Source organism: Canis lupus, chromosome 19 (genome assembly GCF_003254725.2).
Source record: "Canis lupus dingo isolate Sandy chromosome 19, ASM325472v2, whole genome shotgun sequence".
Classification (NCBI taxonomy): Eukaryota; Metazoa; Chordata; class Mammalia; order Carnivora; family Canidae; genus Canis; species Canis lupus.
In genome coordinates, this window is record NC_064261.1 from 23,117,849 (window position 1) to 23,139,665 (window position 21,817).

Sequence of the window (21,817 nt, forward strand, 5' to 3'; positions counted from 1 at the left end):
ATAAATTAAATTTGTAAGCTAAAAACTCCCCAAAATGAAATCTCCAGCCTAGATGGTTTCATTGGAAATTCTACCACACACCTAAAAAATAATTAATACCAATTGTACACAATCTTTTCTGGAAAATAAAATGCTTCCAAAATAATTTTATGATGTCAGTATTACCTTGAAAACAAAATAAGACAAAAAGAGCACAAAAAAAGAAAACTATAGTTCAATATCCCTCATGAACATAGATGCAAAAATCCTTAATACTGTATTAACTCAAAGAATCAATAAACAAACAAAATAAACAAATTTATTCCAGGTATGCAAGGCTGGTTCAATATTTGAAAATCAATGTAACTGCATATTAACAGACTAATGAAGAAAAATCATATGATCATATATCAGTTGATACAGAAGAAATTATTTGTCAAATCTAATATAATACCCATTAATGATAAAAACTCTCAAACAACCAGGAATAGAAAGGAACCTTTTCAACTTGATAAAGATCATCTACAAAAACCCTATAGCTAACATTAGACTTCATTGTAAAAGAGTAAATGATTTCCCCCTGAGACTGGAACAAAGTAAGGATGGTCATTCACCATTGCTATTCAACAAGACACTGGAAATTCTATCCACTGCCACAAGGCAACAACAGGGAAGGGAAGGGAAGGGAAGGGAAGGGAAGGGAAGGGAAGGGAAGGGAAGGGAAGGGAAGGGAAGGGAAGGGAAGGGAAGGGAGGGAGGGGAGGGGAGGGGAGGGGAGGGGAGGGGAGGGGAGGGATGCAGATCAGAAAAGAAGAAATAAAGTTATTTGCAGGTGACATAGTGGCCTTTGTAGAAAAACCCAAGGAATGTACAAAACCACTCCTAGAAAAATTAAGTGATTTCAGCAAGGTTGCGGAATATAAGCTCAATATACATAAATCAATTGTATTTCTACATATTGGTAAATGCACACATGGAAACCAAAACTAAAAGTACAATACTGTTTACAACAGTGCAAAAAAAAAAAAAGAAATATATGTAAATCTAATAAAACTTTAATTGGAGCTGAAACCTACAAAATGGCAATAAAAGAAAGCAAAATCTAAAATGAAGAGACATATAGTGTTCATAGATCAAAAGACTCAATTTAGCAAAGATGTCAATTTTCCCCAAATTGATCTATAAACTTAAAGCAACTTCTATCAAAATCCCAGCAAGAATATTTGGAGACATAGACAAGATTATTCTAAAATTTATATGGAGAGTCTAAAGAAGTAGGTTTTAATAACTAGTAGCTAAAAGAAATTTAAGAAGAATAATAATGTGGGGGAAATCACTCTCCTCAACATTAAGACTTTTCTAGCTACCAGTCTTAGGACCATGTGGTATGGCAGGGGGACAGACATAAATCAGTGGAACAGAATAGAGAAGTCAGAAATAGATGTACACAAATATGGCTAACTGATTTTCGACAGAGTTGCAAAAATAATGGATGAAAGAGTCAAGTCTTTTCAACAAATGGTGCTGGAGCAATTCTAAATCCATAGGCAAAAAAAAAATCTCAACCTAAACCTCGTACCTTATATAAAACCTAACTCAAGATAGATTTTTTTTAATGATTTCTTTATTTATTTGAGAAAGAGAGGGCATGGGAGAAAATATTTGCAAACTGCATATGTGACTTGCTTCGAAAATGTATGATGAACACTGTTTTTCTTTCTTCAGTAATGGGGTAAGGTGAGGGACTGGGAGGGATTTGGACAAAAATCAAGTAAATAAATAGAAATCTCAAAGAGTGGTGACGGATATGAAGGAATAAATCAGGGTAAAAGAACACCACATATAATTTATTAAAAATAACAGATAATCCAATTAGAAAATGGGGGAAAAAACACAAATAGACATTTCACAGAAAAGGATATTCAGATGTCAACAAGTACATGAAAAGATGTTTAATGCCACCAACCATTGGAGAAGCACAATATAGACCAGGATTCCTAGTCACTACCTGCTCAGTAGCTCCAGCCATGAGGTTCTGTTCACCAACTGGAAGTTAGAAATGAAGAGAAGGAAGAGCCTGCTATGACCACCATCACACTGGGCAGAAGGAAAAGCCGGGAAGGAATAGGGAGCCATTCAAAGCCCAGCCTCAGGACTGTCTATGCCCTTCCATGGTTTCACTAGGCAGGCCATAGATGAGAGTACTAGCAAGCCCCCACAGCACTCCCTATCCTTTTTCAATGACTGTTGAGCAAATTAATAATCTGGCCCCAGAAAAACACTAGTAAGTTTCGAGCGCCTAACGTGCAATCATAAGAGTGCTTGACAAAAGATACTGCACTTCCTATCATTTGTTGAGAGAGAAATGGGCCAGAACTTGACCAGATGTGCAAGCCACTGGAGAGTTAGCAGCTGTCCCATAGGAAACAGAGGAAAGGCTGAGCGCATGGGAAGGGGCTCAGACAATGAGGCCCAGAGATGCCCCCAGGCGGAGCCTTGTGGGAGAAGCAGGATCATCTGCGCAGGGAACATCTGACCCGATCCTGACAGAGACACCCCATTGCTACGCGGCCTGGCAATCCCTCCTTCCTGTGAAACAGCAATGATGAGAACACTGGTTGCACAATGCATGGTGTTCCGCCTCACCCCAGAAGCAAGCTGGTGGCAATCATTTACAGGCAGTAATAACTTCCTGGAATTGTACCTCTGCGTTCTTTCATTCAGGGGCATTCAGGCACTGAGGCACCCACCCTGTCTGGTATTTTAATCCCATGGCTTTAGAGATGAGACTACTGAGGCCGGAGAACACAGACTGGGGAAAGGCCCTCAGCCACTCAAGGCCTGTCCCGTGGCTATGGCCGTGGCCATGGGAAAAAAAGAAAGAAAGTACGGCTGCTCAGGACCCACCCTCCCCACATTCCCAAAGATACCCCCAGCACCCTCAGCTCTATGGGAACTCTTAACACCTCCAACGTTGGAGGGGCCCAATTTTAGAATATTCCAAAGAGGAAGATCGATACTTTCTAACTAAAACTCTTAATGAAATAATCATTGGCAGTTTAATGAAATAATCATTGGCAGTATAAAAGATCATCCTCTGATGCACTTAAATTTTGAGCCAACACCTACAATCTTAGTTCTGTGCCTACCTCTCCAAAGCTTGCATGAACCAAGGCTGTGGTCCCCACAAGGATTTCTGCCCATCTGCCCTTCAGCGGAGGCCCTAGCATGGGGACATCCAGTGGGGATCAGACTAACAAGTGGCACCAGTGCTTGTTACCCCCAGAGAAACCCTCACTTCGTAGGCAGCCAAAGGCTGAGCAGTGTCAGCCATGCTCAGCTCCCAGCAAAGGGAAGAGATGATTGTTTACTCTCTCAACTTGATTAAGACATGTCCAGTGCACCTTGGATACATCTACAATTAAAATGAAGCGGCTTAGAAGTCCTTTTCACAGAAAAGGACAGAAACTCTCAAGGTAAAGAGCACCAGGCTCCAGAGAAAAGCATGACAGAGACCAGAGACTATTTGTCCTCTTAGTCCTATGTTAAAAGTGCTTTCATGCAAACACCTTTTCAAGTTAAATCAGGTTCCTTTAGACCCTTTCACATTTTTTAATACTATAAGCTGGTCACCCAAAAAAATTCTTTCTTATTTGACTGCACAACAACCCTGCAAGGCAGGAGTAAACCACCCAGACAGCACACCAAGGCTTGGAGAAGTTAAAGGATCCAAGATCACACAGCAAAGTGATGGCCTTAAGACCATGTCTCCTGCCTCTACCTGGTGCAGGTCCCACTGTCACAAGATCTGCCTCCACACAGTTCCTTAACATCCTATTATCCATACCTGCTGACTTCTTTCAGAACCGACAACTGGCTGGCCAACACTTCAGCGCCATTATAACAGGTGATGGAACCCTGACTGCCACAGAGAGAACAAAAGTCAAAGCTACACTAAACTAGACTTTGGATTTCAGGCTTCCAAATTCCTCTGGCTCACAACCCAGTGTGAAGGAAAAGGCTCATTTACTTGGTTCAATCCTCCCTTCTAGTTAGCTTCATTAGCACACTGATGGCCTACCTTCCTGCTGAAGTGGGCTTCTGGTAAGCTAGCAGGTTTCTGTGGCTCTAGGGCCATCTTTATACCAACAGCAAAATTATGTCATAATAAGCACAGTGGACTCCTATTACCTCACAAACCCGGAAAGGAGCTAGGTCAAATTTTCTGAGGTCCCTTCCAAACCTAAGGAAAAAAGAGATCAAGGATAAAAGGAAAAAAATCACATCACTGAAGTATAGAGAGATGCATGGTCTGACCAAAATCTTTGCTCTTTACTGCTCCCATTAGGATGTAAGAATGTGAATGAACTCAGGGATTACCTCAGAGGCAAAGGGAGGAGAAATGTGGGAACATGATGCTCCCAAAGCTGGGGGCTCACCCACATGTTTGCAGGAGCCAGCAGGACAAGGTCTGTCACTCCAGGTCCCAGGACACGGTAGGTACTTAACACACACTGAAAGAATGGAACTGAATTTGGTCAGAAATATGGAAACAAAGTTCCGCCTTGGGGAAACCTGGAAGTACCGCAATGAGTGAATATGTAGTGAGAATAGAAGGCCCACACTGAGTAAATAGGATCCAGGTCAAGCCCAGATGGGCTGCAGACCCAGAGAAGGGTAGACTCTGGGAGAGCCTGCCCGCGGGCACAGGCAATGACAGGAAGTCTGTCATCCTTCCTGATCTCTGAGCATGAATTTAAAATCCTTCCCTGGAAATCTGAAACACATGAGCCTAAATTACCTTAACCTCAGGATCCACAAACCACCAATCTAAGAAATTGACATAAAAATGAAGTAACAGGCCAGGGATGTCCCTGGAGCACCTGGCAAACATGAAGATGGGATCTGGAGGGACATGACCTCATCTGGGAGTCCGTGAAAGCCTCAAAGATGTAGCCACCACAAAGATAAGCTTGCAGTGAAAAACACTGACACACACAATAAAGATCACCTACCATGAGTGAGAGTGAGCAAACACTACGAACTAGAGTACTAACCCAAAAGGCTCAGACTTTAGAATAATCCTATAGGGACTACAAAATACATTTAAAATTATTAAAGAAGCAAAAGAAGAATTCAAAGCCCAAAGACTATGATTTTAAAGATTTTCTTTTTCTTTCTTTCTTTCTTTCTTTCTTTCTCTTTCTTTCTTTCTTTCTTTTCTTCTTTCTTTTCTTCTTTCTTTCTTTTCTTTCTTCTTCTTCTTCCTCTTTCTTCCTTCTTCTTTCTTTCTTCTTTCTTTCTCTTTCTTTCTTTCTTCTTTCTTTCTTTCTTTCTTTCTCTTTCTTTCTTCTTTCTTTCTTTCTTTCTTTCTTTCTTTCTTTCTTTCTTCCTTTCAGAGAGAAAGTATAGCAGGGGTGAATTGGAGTGGGACAAACAGACCCTGTGCTGAGTGCAGAGCCTGACGCAGGGCTCAGTCTCACCACCCCTAACATCATGACCTGAGCCAAAATCAAGAGTCAGATGCTTAACCAACTGAGCCATTCAGGTGCCCCAAAACCAAGAGGCTATTTTTTAAAACAACAGATCGATTAGAAAAAGATATGAGCAAATAGAATCTCTACAAACAAGAAGCAAAGACCCTGAAGTTAAAAACTCATAGAATGACAGAAACACAGTATTTGAGAAATAAAGACCAAAAATATTCCAAAATGATATTAAGCCACATAATAGTGAATCAGAGTCCCAAGCAAAATAAATTTAAAAAAGACTTGCCACACACACACATAAGGAAGAATTGCTGAACCAAAAGACAAAGACACATTCTTACAAGCAGCCCGGGAAAACAAGCAGATTACCCAGAAAGGAGCAAGAATCAGACAGACAGCCGACTGCACAGTAGTAACGACAAGGGCCAGAGGACTATTAATGCTCTCAAAGCCCAAGAGAAAATGTCAATCAACTTATCCCTTGGGAGAGGGTACTACTACTCATAGACTCACTGAAAGAACACTAAAAAAAGAACTTGACGAAGAAAACCAAAGCCAGAAGAAGGTAATGGCACAAGAAGAAACTGGTCAAGAAGTTCACATAACGTTCAAGTATTAACTGTCTAAATCATACCCCAATTGTACAAATCAGCATCATAATACCAGCAGCGGTGATCAGGGCCCTGCACGCTCAGCCACAGGGCTACACAGCCTCCTGAATCCCCCTCCCTGATGGGAGTTCTGGCTTAAGTGTAAGGTACTGAAGATGTAATAGGTCTGCCTGGAAAAGGCTTATGAACAGCCAGCTGTTGAGATCAATAAGCCAGTTCCAGAATATTCCAACTTCAGGCATCCTATCTCATAGCAGTAAAGCACACTGCAAGAGCCACCCCTTACAGTGGGTCTGTCATACATTGCCTCATTTCATTTTACCCTGCACCTACAGGTGCTGTATCATGACTCAGACCAGGTAGATAAGCTGCCAAAGGTCACACTGCCAACAGTGACAGAATGGCGGTCATGATAGAAGTTCTCTCCCTGCAAGCCCAGCCATGGAAGATGTCCCTGCTTGGCAAAGGTAAATAATCCCTCTTGCAAACTACTGATGTGGTGTGAGGTCTGAGTGGGGAGACTCTGTGGGTCTCCTTTTCCAGGGTAAACTGCATTCAGCATGCATCGGGGACTTCCAGGTGGGTGGGCACAGGGAAGACCAGGCCAAAGAACTAGCAGGGGCCCAACATGGGGGGAAGAAAGGAGCCATCACTCCGAGGGAAGGTGGGGTGACCATCACGCATGGATAGGTATAGGAGGGACAAGAGAATGTCTCCAACTCCCAATTCACAGAAGTCAAAGTGCCTGGTGAGAACTTCACTCATGGGGATCCCTGGGTGGCGGGCGGTTTAGCGCCTGCCTTTGGCCCAGGACGCGATCCTGGAGACCCAGGATCGAATCCCACGTCGGGCTCCCGGTGCATGGAGCCTGCTTCTCCCTCTGCCTGTGTCTCTGCCTCTCTCTCTCTTTGTGTGACTATCATTAAAAAAAAAAAAAAAAAAGAACTTCACTCATGATTTACGTGCAGTCGTACAGTTTGGGACCTTTAAAGACAGCGTATCTGTTTGGAAAAGTGACCCCCAGTGAGTTCCTTGAGGACACCAAAGTGGCCAGCCCATCTCCTCGTGTCCAAGATTATCTCTGGCCCGGACAGACACAAACAAAGGCTGCGGAGGGAGGGCCTTAGCCCCCTTTTACCCAGTCTCTGCTGGGGGGCTGGAAACCGCCTGGGGCCAGCCTGGGAGCCAAGCCACATCTGCACTGACTAGGATTCAGAGTAGGTGGGTGGGACTCCAAAGGGCAACCCTCAGGCGTCCTCAGCCACATAGAAAAGGCCAAACCCCCCCCCATGTGATTTCCCCACAGACCTTTCTTATACTTTCTTTTTCATTTTCATAGTCTAGGAAAGAAAATACTTTGCATTTGTTTCTTATTAACTTACAAATCATAAAAAACATGTTTTGCAAGAATGTTTAACATCCACAAAGTTCTTTTTTAACCTCTTGTAAGTCCTTTAAGCACTCTTTGCTCAAGGAAGAGGAAAATGCATTTTTGCCAAGAATAAACTCCTCGCTTTAAGTGGGGTTCAGCTTTAAGTCCCAGGCTCAGAAACTCCAGCAGGGCTTATACAAACTGAGAAAGGAAGTTCTCCCCCAGGTTCAAGTCCACAAGATCGTAAGCAGCAAGATCTTCATACATACTCACCAAGCAAAATCCGGTTGAGGGTGGGGGAGAGGTGAGGACTGGATAGGCTCTGCAAGCTTGGCCTCTCCCCTAACCAACAGACCCCAAAGAGAGCCATCCAGGGGAATCTAGATAGGAGATTTTCAGCTGGGACACCTCCCACCCTGGAGAGCCACAGGACCCCTGTGGGAGATGCAGCTTTGAGCAACACTGCGCACCTCAGAGGATGCACAGCTAGGCAGTGCTGCAGGCGGGGACCCCTGGGCTCCCCAAGCGCTGGGATTAAGAGGTGGCAGACAGCATCATGCCAAGCTCGCACTGCAGGAAGAATGTGCATGTGTGGTACATCAGAGAGCTCTGCCTTATGCATGTGCGAGTGTAAATACACTGTCAACCAGTCACCCAAACAGTGCCAGCACCACAGGGCAACCAAACGGTGGTGATTTTGCTGATGCAGTGGGGCGTCCTCACACTGCAGTGGTTACTGAGCTGAAATTATCCCTCCTTTGTGCATGTTTGCATTCTTCCCCTGCAAATTCGTATGTTGAAGCCCTAACCCCAGATCGATGATATTTGGAGATGGGGCCTTAATGAGGTAATTAGGGCAGGATGAGGTCATGGTAGGGTCTTCATGATGGGTTTAGTGTTCTTATAAAAAAGAGACCCCAAAGAGCTCGCTCTTGCTCCATGGACACATACAGGAGGCAGGTGTCTACAAGATTCTTAGTAACAAAAATGAACTTCACTAGAAACTACTACCCAGGGCAGCCCTGGTGGCTCAGCGGTTTAGTGCCGCCTTCAGCCCAGGGCCTGATCCTGGAGACCTGGGATCAAGTCCCACATCGGGCTCCCTGCATGGAGCCTGCTTCTCCCTCTGCCTGTCTCTCTGCCTCTCTCTCTGTCTCTCATGAATAAATAAATAAAAATCTTTAAAAAAAAAAAGAAAGAAAGAAACTACTTCCTAATACAGGGGCAGCTGAGGACAGAACCTTGTCTCCTCTGCCTTTTAACACCCCAGAGCCAAGAGCACACCTCCAAATCATGTCTGTGCACACATGCACACACGTGCACATGCACACACGCACACACACACTAGTCCTTCCCAGGACACTTGGGTGAACCAAGCAGCTGACATTTTTAACTGATTTGATTTCACCAGCCGAAAGGATCGAAATCCGTTCACAAAAATGCAGAGAATAATGCAACATGGGATCAAATAAGACAACATGGGAACAGATAAAGTAGAGCTCAAAGGTAGAGGACACTAACAGGAGCCAGGAATGAGGCAGCCCGGGTAAGCAGCCCCAGAGATGCAGAACTTCCTGATGGGTGGCCCCCCAGGTACAAAAGGACTCTAATCAGTAGTAGCACAGTTCCCTCAGCCACAACATCTGAACAAATGTAGTGTATTTGTTTTTTTTTTAAATAGTTCAGGAAAAGGATGAGTGAGTAATCATGAGGAGAGGCCAGAGCCTCAAGGACGCTGGAGAGCCGCTCCTGCTACAGCCCCTTCGACCAGACCTGCCCCTCCTCTGACAGCTGCATCTGCCTCCCCAGATACCCTCTGTCTGCTGCCCTGCCCCATCCACCCTGGTCCCAGACAGAAGCAAGGAGATCTCTCACCCCAGGCAGCAGACCCCAAGACTCCCCAGCTCAAAGCTGCAGAGCCTGCCTGCTGCAACCCAAGCTAACTCTAAGCCTCTGTGTGGCTTTTCTTGGCCACCAGCCATACCCTCCTTGGGCTCTGGGTGCTCTAGACACGGGGCTTCAGTTTTGCCCCCTATAAGGAATCTCCCTGCTCTGCCAGCTGCCCTAGGGATTCCAGGTGCCTCCCCCCATCTCAGCGAGGTGCCTCTGCCACATTGTAGGACCGGGCATTTCACACAGCCCTACCACTGCTGACCCAGGGGCTAGATGATGGCTGGATACAACAGGAGTACAATAAATACCCCAGGGGTAAGTTGTCTCCCAGAAGCCAGCACACCCCCTAGCATGCAGTAAGCCCTTAATAAGTGGTACTGGAAGCACAAGAACACTTTCCACCCAAAGCACTGCATGCACCAAGGTTGGGGGTGGGGGGACGGGTGTGCTTAGTTCTCCAACCAAAGAGCACATGGATGTAGGGAGGATATCCCAAGTCAGCCTCCCACGGAGGTTGCATGTGAGCTGGGCCATATGGATGGGAGTTCAGGGGAGGAGGCATTCCAGGAAGAGAGAACAGAAAGGGCAAAGACCAAAGAGGATTGCATGTTCAGGGACATCTCCCACTGTTGGGGGGGCAGGATTGGAGTGTGAAGTCACCATCTTATCCTCCTCTACAATGATAAGAGCCAGTGGTTTATTGGCAGCAAATGTTAAATATTCCGGAGTTGTGCAAGCCTGTTGTCAAACAGTTAGTAGCTTGAAATCAGTGGTAGCCGAATTCAAACATGGCCAAAGGCTGCAAATTAGGGAAGAGCCAGCCACAGATCATGCTGCCCTGTCCCCCAGGCCTTTGTTTTTCTAGGGAAGTTGAACACTTGAGACCAGGCATTATCAACCCATCTTCCCAATGAAAATATTAACTGTGGAAATGTAGACATGCACGTTGTAGGTTAGAAATAAAACATGATCTCTGACTGATTGAATCCAGGGCCTTCCCTGCCAAGGAGCTCCACTGGAAAAGCTTCCCATCTTGTTGGTACTTTCATTCCCTAACCAGTAGCTTTAGGCAGCCAGTAACTTCTCCAGATGTTCACATCTGTGGCAGGTTGTACTTTCCAAAAATGGTTTGCAGCACTGTTTCCAGTCCCACATGCTCATCTTGCCTTGTGACCTTGACACTGCTCCCATCAGATGGTGGTAGGTCTGTACCTCCCTCCCATAAACCCAGGAAGGTCTTTGAACCACCTCCAGCAACAGAGCACAGCAGACCTGACTTGACGTGATTTCCAAGGCGGTACCATGAAAACACCAGGCATTGTAAGTGCCGGCTCTCAGCTCCTTCACGCTGGGGACCCAGCCACAGGTCCAGGAGGAAGCACGCACACCCCATGCAGAGGCCTCATGAAGAAGAAGCAAGGCCACCCCTGAAGCCAGCTAAGCCCCCAGCCAAGAGTCAGAACCTACCTTGCCAGCCATATGGGAAAGCCCTCTGAAAGCAGCCCAGAGTGGAGCCACTCCAGTGAAAGTCACAATGAGCAGAGGTGAGCCGGCCCAGCTGAGCCCTGCCCAAATGGCAGACTCCTGAGTGGGAGCTGTGATAAATCTATTGCAGCCAAATAAAATCTATTTATTCTCATGAATAAATAAATAAAATTTAATAAATAAAATAAATATTTTTTAGAGAGACACAGAGAGAGAGAGAGAGAGAGAGAGAGGCAGAGACACAGGCAAAGAGAGAAGCAAGCTCCCTGTGGGGAGCCCAATGCGGGACTTGACCCCTGGACTCCAGAATCACAACCTGGGCTGAAGGCAGGCACACTCAACCACTAAGCCACCCAGGTGCCCCACTGAAATGGTTTGTTAAGTGGCAAATATATAACTAGAAAATATTCCTCATCAGGAAATCGGGGAGAAATACGATCCTCCTTGTGGAGTTGCTGTGATGGTCCCATCCAGTAAGGTGTGAGAGGTGCCAGTCTTGGCACCGGGATCCTGGCAGGTGCTCAGCAGCCAGGCATGGCCTCCTCCCCACCCCCAACTCACTCTCTGCCCACCCACCCCTCGGGGTTCCAGTGTGCTACCACCCCTGTGCTCCTTCAGTCTTGACTGAAGGAAGATTTTGTCCTAGGACAAGATTCAGCTTGTTAATAATGCACCCCGGTTTTCCAGACACAGAAAGATCTCAGGGATCTCTGTGTAGGTCAGCACACCAGCTGCTTTAGAATAGATTTCCCTGCCCAACCCTCAGAGCTCGAAGAGGACCCAGAAATCTGTATTTTCCAAGGATATCAAACCTCCCCTCCTACCCAGTGATTCTGACATGCAGTCTCTCACTCCACTTCCCAAAGCTGTGCCAAAATGCCACCATACTAAGGCCATTTGCAAGGGGCCAAACCCACAGAACCAAGGATTAGCACCTTGGACAGGAGCCATGGGTTTCTTGCAGCCTCAGTTTGCCATCTGTATACTGTGGTAGCCCCCTGAGGGATATCCATTAAGGAGACAATGTATAAACTTCCTGGCATAAAGAGGATGTCCTGCAGATACCAATGTTCTTATATCCATCTTGCAGATCCCTTTGGGCTTTTCAGAAACCTTGTCTTTATAATAATCCCTGTTACCTGCTTTGAAGTGGAGCAGCCTGTATCTGCCTCTTTCCCTAGGGCAATGGTTCTTAGTCTGGGCTACACATCAGAATTGCCTGGGGCTCATGGAAAATGCCAAAATCCTGGCCCACCCCAAACCAAGTGCATGAGTCAAAGGGCTGAGGGGTGGATGGTAAAGGGGGTGGGGCACGCAGGTAACCCTAACATACCCAGAGTGGCCGTGAAGTATGAACTTGTAAAGAGAAGTTACATATTTTACTCACTCTCAGTGCCTGAATGCCTAGGCTTTGCATTATACATAAACATATACATAAAAATATAGGTTTAGATTAGGTCGGATTAGAGCACAGCAGATTAGAGAGAGACAGACCTGTGCTTTCCCATCTCTCTGTGGCAAACACCCCTTGGCTCCTTGTGGGTCTCAGGCACTGGTTAACATGGGGCTTCCTGGGCTGTAGGAAGTGTAGTAAGTGCACTTATCCCTGGACCTAAGCAGAACCTGCTTCTTCCATGAAATCAGCATGCCCGAGCAGCAAAGGACATTCCCACATACAGTCAGCAGTGCTTTGCTCTGCAGACCTAGCTGAGGGGGGCAGGTGTACCAGCTCAGGCCCACACCTTATGGCTGGGATCTTGGGGCAGCCTCACTATTGAAATTAGGAATACCACTGTTCCCACTATCCACAATAGCCAAACCTTGGAAAAAGTCCACATGTCCACCAACTGAAGAATGAATAAAGACGATGTGAGATATATATATATATATATTAGCCATAAAAAGGAATGAAATCTTGCCATTTGCAACAATGTAAATGGAGCAAGAAGTATTATGCTAAATGAAATAAGTCAGTCAGAGAAAGACAAATACCATATGATTTCACTCATATGTGGAATTTAAGAAACAAAACAGAGGGACGCCTGGGTGGCTCAGTGGTTGAGCATCTGCCTTTGGCCCAGGTCATGATCCTGGGGTCCTGGGATTGAGTCCCACATCAGGCTCTCTGCAGGGAGCCTGGTTATCCCTCTGCCTGTGTCTCTGCCTCTCTTTGTGCATCTCTCATGAATAAATAAAAATCTTCAAAAAAAAAAGTAAAAGAAATAAATTAGATGAACATAGAAGAAGGGAAAAAATAAAACAGAGGGGAAGGCAAACCATAAGAGACTCTTAACTATAAAGAACAAACTGAGGGTTGCTAGAAGGGGGTGGGTGGGGGATGGGCTAACTGAGTGATGAGGATTAAGGAAGGCACTGGTTATGATGAGCACTGGGTGTTAAATGTAAGTGATGAATCACTAAATTCTACTCCTGAAACCCATATTACACTGTATATTCACTAACTAGAATTTAAATAAAAATTTGAAGAAAAAAATAGTAAAAATTTAAATTTAAAAAAGGAATCCTGCTGCATGTTTGAAGTTGGAGTGCTCCCATCTCACTTTGCAGCCTTGGCTTTAAAGCAAACGATGGAAGCAAGTGATGGGAGAAACAATCCGTCACCAACACATTCCCAGTTCCCCACCGGGCACCCAGCCAAACCCGGGTGTGCCTCCCAGCAGGCAGCGAGACCCCAGAGCACTGGTAGTGCCACGTGGGTGGCCCTACAAGGCTCCTACACCAATTCCCCTAACTCAGTCCTCCTGTGGCCACCCACAGAGCTGCATGGAGATGACGGCAGAGCCGCCAGTGGAAGGCCCTCAGCACCCTCCTAAAGATGAAACAACCGCTGACCCAGATGCCATTTGGGACCCTCTGTGCCTGAGAAATGCCTGTCCCTGGATTAGACCACTGTGAATGGGGATGCACCCTTACCACACTGAGTCACCAAGCCAGATGCCATCCAAAGGGCAGGTGAATTAAATCACACGGTCAATCCCTGCCGACCGGCAACCACCCCAAGATGCACTGAGGAGCGAAAAACCAAGACTTGCAGAGGAATAGAAGACTTCGGAAGGAAGTAGGAGAAACCAGTAACGGTGACACCTGAGACAGGAGTGAAAGGCCAAGTGGTCAGTGGTGGGAGGCAGACTTATCTACGTCTTCACGGCTGGAATCCACACTCTGAAGGTGACCAGCCACTGGTCAGCACTGTCATAACAGATGAACTTCAAAGAAGCATAGGTAAATGAGAGAGGAGGTGGACATATTCACCAGAGCTCACCATGGAGCATCCTCACCGACAGCAACAAACTGCTTAAATCTCATCTCCACTTGTGAGAAGCTGTTCAGCCTTGGGCAAGTTCCTCAACCTCTCTGGGCTTTAGTTCCCTAAACTGTAAAATGGGAAGGATAATAGGTACCTGGTCAAATTGTTGTGAGAACTAAATCTAACAATGTCATGCAGGACATGAGTCAGTGTGGTGCTGGCACAAAGTGGGTGTATAAAGAATGCAGGGTGATTTGCAAACAGGAGCTGCGGTCTGCATCTAAGAGGCCTTTGCCCCACCCGGAGAGACCCTTGTGCTCAGAGCCATGGGGGACCCGCAGGCATAGCCATTAAACGGCTCAGCCACCGTGGGCGAGCCCCAGGTACCAGGCAGACAGAAGAGAAATGGGAGCCTGCCAAGGCTGACCCAAAGAAGTCACCAGGGGGAAGAGAGGGACACAGGCACTCCCATACCTGTCCCCTGCCAAGTGATTCTCCTGACAACCCTGCAAGCCTCTTTCGGATTTTATAGATAAGGACCTGAGCTGTAACAAAGCAGAGTAAGAAGCTCTGTGCTGGTGGGGGCTCCTCCCCTTCTCCTGGCTCACGTCTCACACTGCTCATTGGCTTTTATTTTTTTCCAACTTTATATTTTTCTGTATACTTGTTATTGGATTTTGATTTGCCAACGTATAGTATAACACCCAGTGCTCACCCCGTCAAGGGCCTCCTTCAGTGCCCGTCACCCAGTCACCCCACCCCCTTGTCCACCTCCCCTTCCACAACCCCCTATGCTCACTGGCTTTGATGGAGCTGGGATCCTGGCTCCCTGTGGTAGCACTGCCCATCCTTTCTCCAGCCTGGCCCCCAGACACTGGGGACAGGAAACAGGTCACCTACACGTGTGCTCTGTATGGGCACCTGGAGGAGACCATCCCTGGATTCAGTGGGCTGCCCAGGCTGGTGCTAATGTTCCCTGTCCCCCAACCCTGGCAATCTGCGTCCCTGTCCTTCCTCCCACCCCAGGCTCACCTCCCTGGACTCAGCAGGAACCCCATCTAGGGCTACTTGTCAGCATCACATGTCAAGGGCCAAGGATCTGCACTGACCCTGGGCCCACAGGTGGGTGCATGGACCCTCATGACTATTTGGCACAAACACACACCCTCCGAGGAAAGGGAGTTTCCCATCACAGCCTCTCTTCAATCCAGAAGCTACTAGAGGAGAAGGTGAGTCTCTAAGAGCAAGGCCTGAAACACCGTGGCAGGATCTTCAGTAAACTTCCTTGGCCTTCCCAAGGGGCTCCTACAGCCACGTATTCAGGTAAGTGTATGCTGGGGAAGTGGCAGTACCCAGGCCCTGGAGCATTGCTGGGGCTGCGTTTGGGACTGGGCCATCACACCCCCGTGTCAGAGCAAGCCGTGGCCTGATCTCGACGGGCAGCTGGGGCCTCCTCTGAGCACCAGGGCATACTCCACACCCCTGCCTTTCCTCTCCAAACCCTCCCTAGTCCTGTCCAGGCCATCCTGCATGAGTGGGTTCCCAGACTTCCCTCCACACTCCTTCCTTGCCTCCCCCAGCATCTCATCCATCTCTCACAAGCATCTCAAAGGCAGCACATCCACACTCATCCTTCTCCCACCTGGGCTGCCGCCCACTCTGCTTACCAGCTCCTCACTGGTCCGAGGTCCCAGCTCCCTGACCAGGTCTGCCACAGACGGTTCCCTGCTGCCACGCATGCCCCTCTGCACACCCACCCATTGCAGCCCAACCAGTCATCTGAAAGCACAGGTCAAAAAAATAAAATAAAACACAGGTCAGACCCCATCCTTCCCGGGGTCCCCAGCCTTGTGGAATGAGATCCAAAGGCAAGCTGTAGGTTGTCAACGTCCTTCCGACCCAGGCCCTGCCCGGCTCCCCAGCCCAGGGAGTTGTGAGCACTCAATAGAAACTCTGTGGTTGAGTCGTGGGGAGCAACGGCGGCCTCTGTGAGCGAGCTGGAAGCGGCCAAGAAGAACTTGGGCGAGGCCCTGGGGGACAACGTGAAACAACACTGGGCTAAGTTAAAGTTGTGGTTCAAGCAGCAGATCAGCAAAGAAGAGTTTGACCTTGAAGCCCATTGACTTCTCATGCAGGATAATGTCCATTCTCACAACGACTTCCTCCTGGCTATTCTTACGCGTTGTCAGATTTTGGTGTCTACACCAGAGGGTGCTGGATCTTTGCCCTGGACCGGGGGTTCTGCAGCTAACCCTGGAAAACCAAAGGGAAAGAAAAAACTTTCTTCTGTTCGTCAGAAATTTGATCATAGATTCCAGCCTCAAAATCCCCTCTCGGGAGCCCAGCTTGTGGCAAAGGATCCCCAAGATGATGATGACTTGAAACTTTGTTCCCACACAATGATGCTTCCCACTCGGGGTCAGCTGGAAGGGAGGATGATAGTGACTGCTTAGGAGCAGGGGTTGGACAACGTCACCGAGGAGGCAGTCTCAGCTGTTGTCTATGCGGTGGAGAATCACCTTACAGATATATTGACATCAGCTGTGTCAAGAAGGCAAGCTTATCGGTCACATGCTGGCCACTTTAAGTATGCCTTGGGTAGTAACGTAACCCGCAGCCATCCCTGAAGAGTGGTGTAGTCGCTTACAACAGCGTAAGGGCAAGCCCTCGGCCTCTGCTCCTATGCAGGTCAGAACCCAGCTTCCCACCGCCCCCCCGATGGCGCGGAGCAGCAAGCTGCACGCCTGGCGTGCTCTGGGGCTACCGTCCCTGCGTCTTTGCCTCCGGCCAACGTGCACGACCTTTGTGACCTTTGCAGGTACACAGGGAAGTCATTCCTACACACACTGTATACGCTCTCAACGTTGAAAGGATCATCATGAAACTCTGGCATCCAAACCATGAAGAGCTGCAGCAAGACAAAGTCCACCGCCAGCGCCTGGCAGCCAAGGAAGGGCTTTTGCTCTGCCGAATTAAGGTGATTTGAGGGCATGGGACCCTCAGCAAATTCACTGGTTAGAGAATTGAATGTTTTTTGGGTCCACACTTCAAAACTGAAGTGTAGAGTGTAAATATAAACTTTCCTATGGAAATGTGACGCTGAGTACATTTTGCGTTGCTACTGTAAAGCCATTAATATAAATCTGACTTTGATAATGACCCATATCTGTGTGTGTGTGTGTGTGTGTGTGTGTGTGTGTGTGTTGTGTTCCCAGGTATGGGAGTAAGCACTGATAAAATCCTGTGCCTAGAATGGAGATGTTTTTAGGCATCTGAGGCTTAGTATCCTGTGGTCTGTTTGTGAGGTAGATGACATCCTAGAACAAAGAAGCTTTTATAACTTAGTTCCCATGATCAGCAGGACATCTGTGTGTTCAATGACAGCATATATTCTGTTATCTGGCAAGCCTAAAATTTCTGCCTTTTCCTAAAGAACTGTGCTCTTGGATTTGGGTTGAAATAATCCACAGTGTTAAAAATCATATATCTCCTTTAGTGAGCAGATATAGGTATCTCCCCCCAAATTCATTACAACTCTATAGAAAATAGGACTTAGAAATGCTATACTGTTAGACAAAATAAAGTCCTTTCTTTGCATTAAAAACCAAAATAAAAACCCTGGAATGTAACTAATTAACAAAGTTTTTTCTCATAACTTACATTTCTTTTATACTTAATATGCCCAAAGACTTTGGCAAAATTCATCTCTTGATTATTCCTATAGAATAGGTTTTAAGAAGCCCATGTAGACATACTGGATTTATACTTAGAAATTCCCCACTTCCTGTGCAGTATCTGTTCTGTCCTTCGAAATGATAAAGTGCAAATAATTTACATTTAGCAGTGTTACTAATAACAAGGTTTGTTTTTTTAGAGGTGATGCTTTTTACTCAGAAGATAGTGTTGGTGACTAGATTAGAAGGTACAGATGGGTTGTGTAGGTCTAAGTAATATGTATAGATATGTATACATGGTTCAATATTTGTGTATATGATTTTGTACTTCAAATGTGACAAATAAACCTTTTGGGAGAAAAAAAAAAAGAAATTCTGTGGTTTTTCCTTGATAAAGGAGAGCTGTCAGGAACCACAACCTTTGATGTTCTGTTTCTGAGTGAAGCCATTAGGGTGTGGGCACCGTGAGTCTCACCCCCTGTATTGTCAAAGACATATAAAGGCTCTAGTCCAAGGAAAGACTTTCTAATGGTGTGATTTCTGGCAAAAAAAAAAAAGGGGGGGGCAGTGCCATGAGACAGTCAAGTGCAATTTGGCAAGAATTGTTTCCATAGTTCTTTCAATAGGCACCCAGTCAGTGTTTGTTAAAAACTAAAATAAAACAAGGATGCCTGGGTGGCTCAGTGGTTGAGTGTCTGCCTTTGGCTCAGGGCATGACCCCCAGGTCCTGAGATGGAGTCCCACATCAGGCTCCCCACAGGGAGCCTGCTTCTCCTTCTGCCTGTGTCTCTGCCTCTCTCTGTACGTCTCTCATGAATGGATAAATAAATAATCTTTAAAAAAATTAAAATTAAAGACTTCGCCTTCCTTTCCCCAGACACCCTGGGGATATCTCTAGCATCATGTTATTTAAAAGTTCCTTACTTGTTGCCCATTGTCCTTCCCACACTCCTCCCTATATTGTGAGCTTGCTGAGAAGTGTGTGACACATTCTCCTCTGAATCCTTACCCTCCAGCCAGACACTGAGCAAGTGCCCAGGGATTGGATGAAGGGACAGGGGTGGCCGATGGAGTCCTCCTCCGCCAAACTCCCTCCCTGCTCCGCTCAAGTAAAGGACTCACACATCTGTCTCCCACGCGTCAGCATGCCATGCTGCAAGCCCTCCAGGGGCTGACTTGCCCGGGCCTGCCTGGCTTTGGCACCACTGCCAGCCCAGGTCCTGGCACCCAGAATGTGCCGGGTAAAGTCTGGCTGGTGAGGCTCCTACCCAGTGAATAAGGGATTACTCACTTCCCTGAGGCTTCATTTTGAAAATAAATTTAGTAACTTCTAAACAAATCATACCAACCCTCCAAGTTTTATTTGTTTAGTTAAATTAATTCTATTTTAATATTTCCATTAGCCATTTAATTTATTCTAAAACCTAGCACTGCAAAATAATAAGACCTCTCAAATATTGACAGACAGCAAAGTAAATGTCGCCCAGTGACAACCATCTGTTTTTCTTCCAAATTCCTCAAGATGGAAAGTGTGTCGCCATGATTTATTTATGGGCCTTCCTGGGCCTGTGGTGCCTGTGCCCAGCCCTCCCTCGGCCCTGGACCAGGGCTACCAGATGCCACAATCTAGGCCCGATCAACACGGTGAGAGGGAAAAGAAGAAAGAGTCTGGGGTGAAAATGAGAAAATCTGCATGGCATGGAGAAACAGAGTCAGCTGGGTGAACTGTAAAAGCTGGCCATCCCCGGCCTCCCACCCCATACCAGAGGCTCTCTAACGTCCTTGGCTAGCGTGCTGACCCCTGCCCCATCTCTTTCCCCACTCCTCCTGGCCCTGCCCCTGGGATGAGAGGGCTCTCTTCCTGTCCCACTAGCCTGGATGGGACAGGGCCACCAGGCTGCACAACCCGCACAGGGCTCTCACAGAGGCAAGGGCTGGCCGCTGGCAGCTGTGCCTCCCTGCCCCCACCGAGGGTCTGCTTCAGCATGGGAGTGACACTGGCACCCCGGCTCAGAGGCAGCTCCCCATGAGCCAGGTGCAGCGTGGTCTAAAGGAAAGTCTTCAGAAGTGACAAAGGGCAAAACCAGGTCCAAATCCTGTCCCCTTTCCTAGAATAGGCTTCCCCATGGGACTCAGGGTCTGTCTGCCTGTCCAAAGCAGGGCCCAGAGGGCCATGGCAGCACTCCCTCTCTCGCAGATGCCCAGCATCTCTGGGAAGGAAGGCTGTGGCCTGAGCCAGGGATACAGGTTAGTCTTCCCCCGGGGATGGCAGGGAGACAGACAGGGTGGCACCCACCCACCTGCTAGTAGGTTTGAGTGGACCTGCTGTTTACTTAGCACACATACCTCTCCAACCATCACACCAAGCCAAGGCAGCCTCAGGTATCCTCTGCACATGTCAGAGCCTTGCAACCCCAGACCACTTGGTCTTCCCCTCCCTAATTGCCTCTGGTTGTGCACTTCCTGCTCCCGCCCACACTCAGCATAGCTACACGGTTGCATCTTCAGTAGAAGATCTAACAGTTGGATAGGAGCCCTGAGCTCCTGCTGCAGCCTGGAAGGGAACAAAAGGCCAGGCCATTCGTTGGTCCAGCAAGCAGGCCCATCAACTCCACACCGTGCTCCAGGGATGCTGGATGCCTCAAGTCACCCAGAGGCCCGTGGAGAGAGACCAGACAATGAGGAGCTGTGCCTGCGTGTACTGTGCTGTGGTGGAGTCTGTGCCCACATAGCCGGTCCCAGAGAGGGGGCGGGCGGCCTGCTCAGGGAACAGGAGACGGTACCCAGAGACGGTGGCGTTGGAGAGGGGTCTGCAGGTTAGAGAGCATTCAGGAAGAGGCGGGTGTGAGGGAAGGATCAGAGGAAGGAGGGGCACCTGGCTCAACTCACTGGACTGGAGCAGAAAGCACTAGAATGGAGTAAATGCATGCCTGTCAAGGCTTCCAAGAAAGCACAGACTTCAGCTCAAGAGCCATGGGAGCCACGATGTTAGCCTGGGGGAAGGACGTGCCCCAGTTTGAAACTGAGACACCCATGGGGCTGCCATGGAGGGCTGAAAGAAGCCAGCCCAGGAGGAAATGCTGGAGACAGTGGGAAACACAAGTCTGAAGAAGAGCCTGAAAGGTGTTCCCCACACAGAGGCCTGCCCTGTCCCTGGGTCTGTGTGGTCCCACAGACAGGGTCTCATGGAGGCAGGTAGGCAGCACCAGCAGACTGGCAGAGACCATGTAGGGAGGGAGTGACCCTCGGCCTCGGGAGGGGCCCCTGCACACCCGGGGAGCTCTCAGTGGATGATGTTGAAGGGAATGGGCTCATCCTCTGACACCAAGGCAATAAATGTTTACTGAGCAATAGCCGCATGCAGGGAGGCTGCTGAACATGCTAGGAGACCGGGTGAGCAGAAAAACCCTGTCCTGCCCCATCCACCCCAGGCCTCTCCTGGCACGAGGACACAAGATGCAAATGGAAAAATGATATAGCTCAAGTGACAATCAGGGGTTGCAGCCAAAGAAGCCCATGAAACCAAAAGGACGTGGTGGGGGTGAGCGATCCAGGCGGAGTGAGAAGGGCAGAGTGCTCGTGGTCCCCGGTCCTGGCGTCATTACCGGATCCGGCAGGAGGCCCCATGCACAAGGGGTTCTTCCTTCCCAGGCCTTCCCAACCTTGCCCCCAGAGGACAAAGAAAAATATATTCAAACAGCAACCCAGACCACAGTGTCCTGCCTGTGGCCATCATTTCTCTCACATAAGCTCATGGCACAGTTAGGTATGGATGGATACCACACAGGCAAGGGAAGGACGTGCAAAGAGGTGAAGTGCTCGGAGTAAGAACACATGGTCTACAGCAGAATGGTGGGTGGTCAAGCCAGGACCTGCCCCTCACCCTGGCTCTCAGGCCCAGGGGCAGCTGGGAAGACACCCACCAAGCTCAGAGACAGCTGGGAAGATCCTAACCAGGCCTCAGCACAGCTGGGAAGACCCAGGCCAGGCCCAGGAACATCTGGGAAGGCCCCAACCAGGCACAGGTACAGCTGGGAAGACCCTGG

The 21,817-nt window shown here is 47.9% G+C and overlaps 2 long non-coding RNA genes across 11 annotated transcripts in view; one reads left to right on the forward strand and one right to left on the reverse strand.

Annotated features, from left to right (window-relative positions):
- The window catches only part of LOC112652435 (uncharacterized), a 50,919-nt gene extending 46,539 nt beyond the window's left edge, over positions 1-4,380 (reverse strand). For 5 of the 9 annotated variants that reach the window (XR_007403854.1, XR_007403857.1, XR_003131450.3 and 2 more), the window contains exon 1: positions 3,827-4,053. This is a non-coding gene — a long non-coding RNA (uncharacterized LOC112652435). The other 4 variants (XR_007403856.1, XR_004807139.2, XR_007403855.1 and 1 more) reach the window with 4 other exon arrangements.
- On the forward strand, positions 4,196-18,210 carry LOC112652437 (uncharacterized). 2 transcript variants are annotated; one of them, XR_003131455.3, is made up of 4 exons: positions 4,196-4,475; positions 6,415-6,546; positions 13,608-15,420; positions 16,916-18,210. It is a non-coding gene; the product is annotated as an uncharacterized LOC112652437 (long non-coding RNA). The 2 variants fall into 2 exon arrangements; XR_003131454.3 differs by lacking the exons at positions 13,608-15,420; positions 16,916-18,210 and adding an exon at positions 6,813-7,004 and having other exon boundaries at positions 4,209-4,475.
- The last annotated feature ends 3,607 nt before the right edge of the window (positions 18,211-21,817 follow it).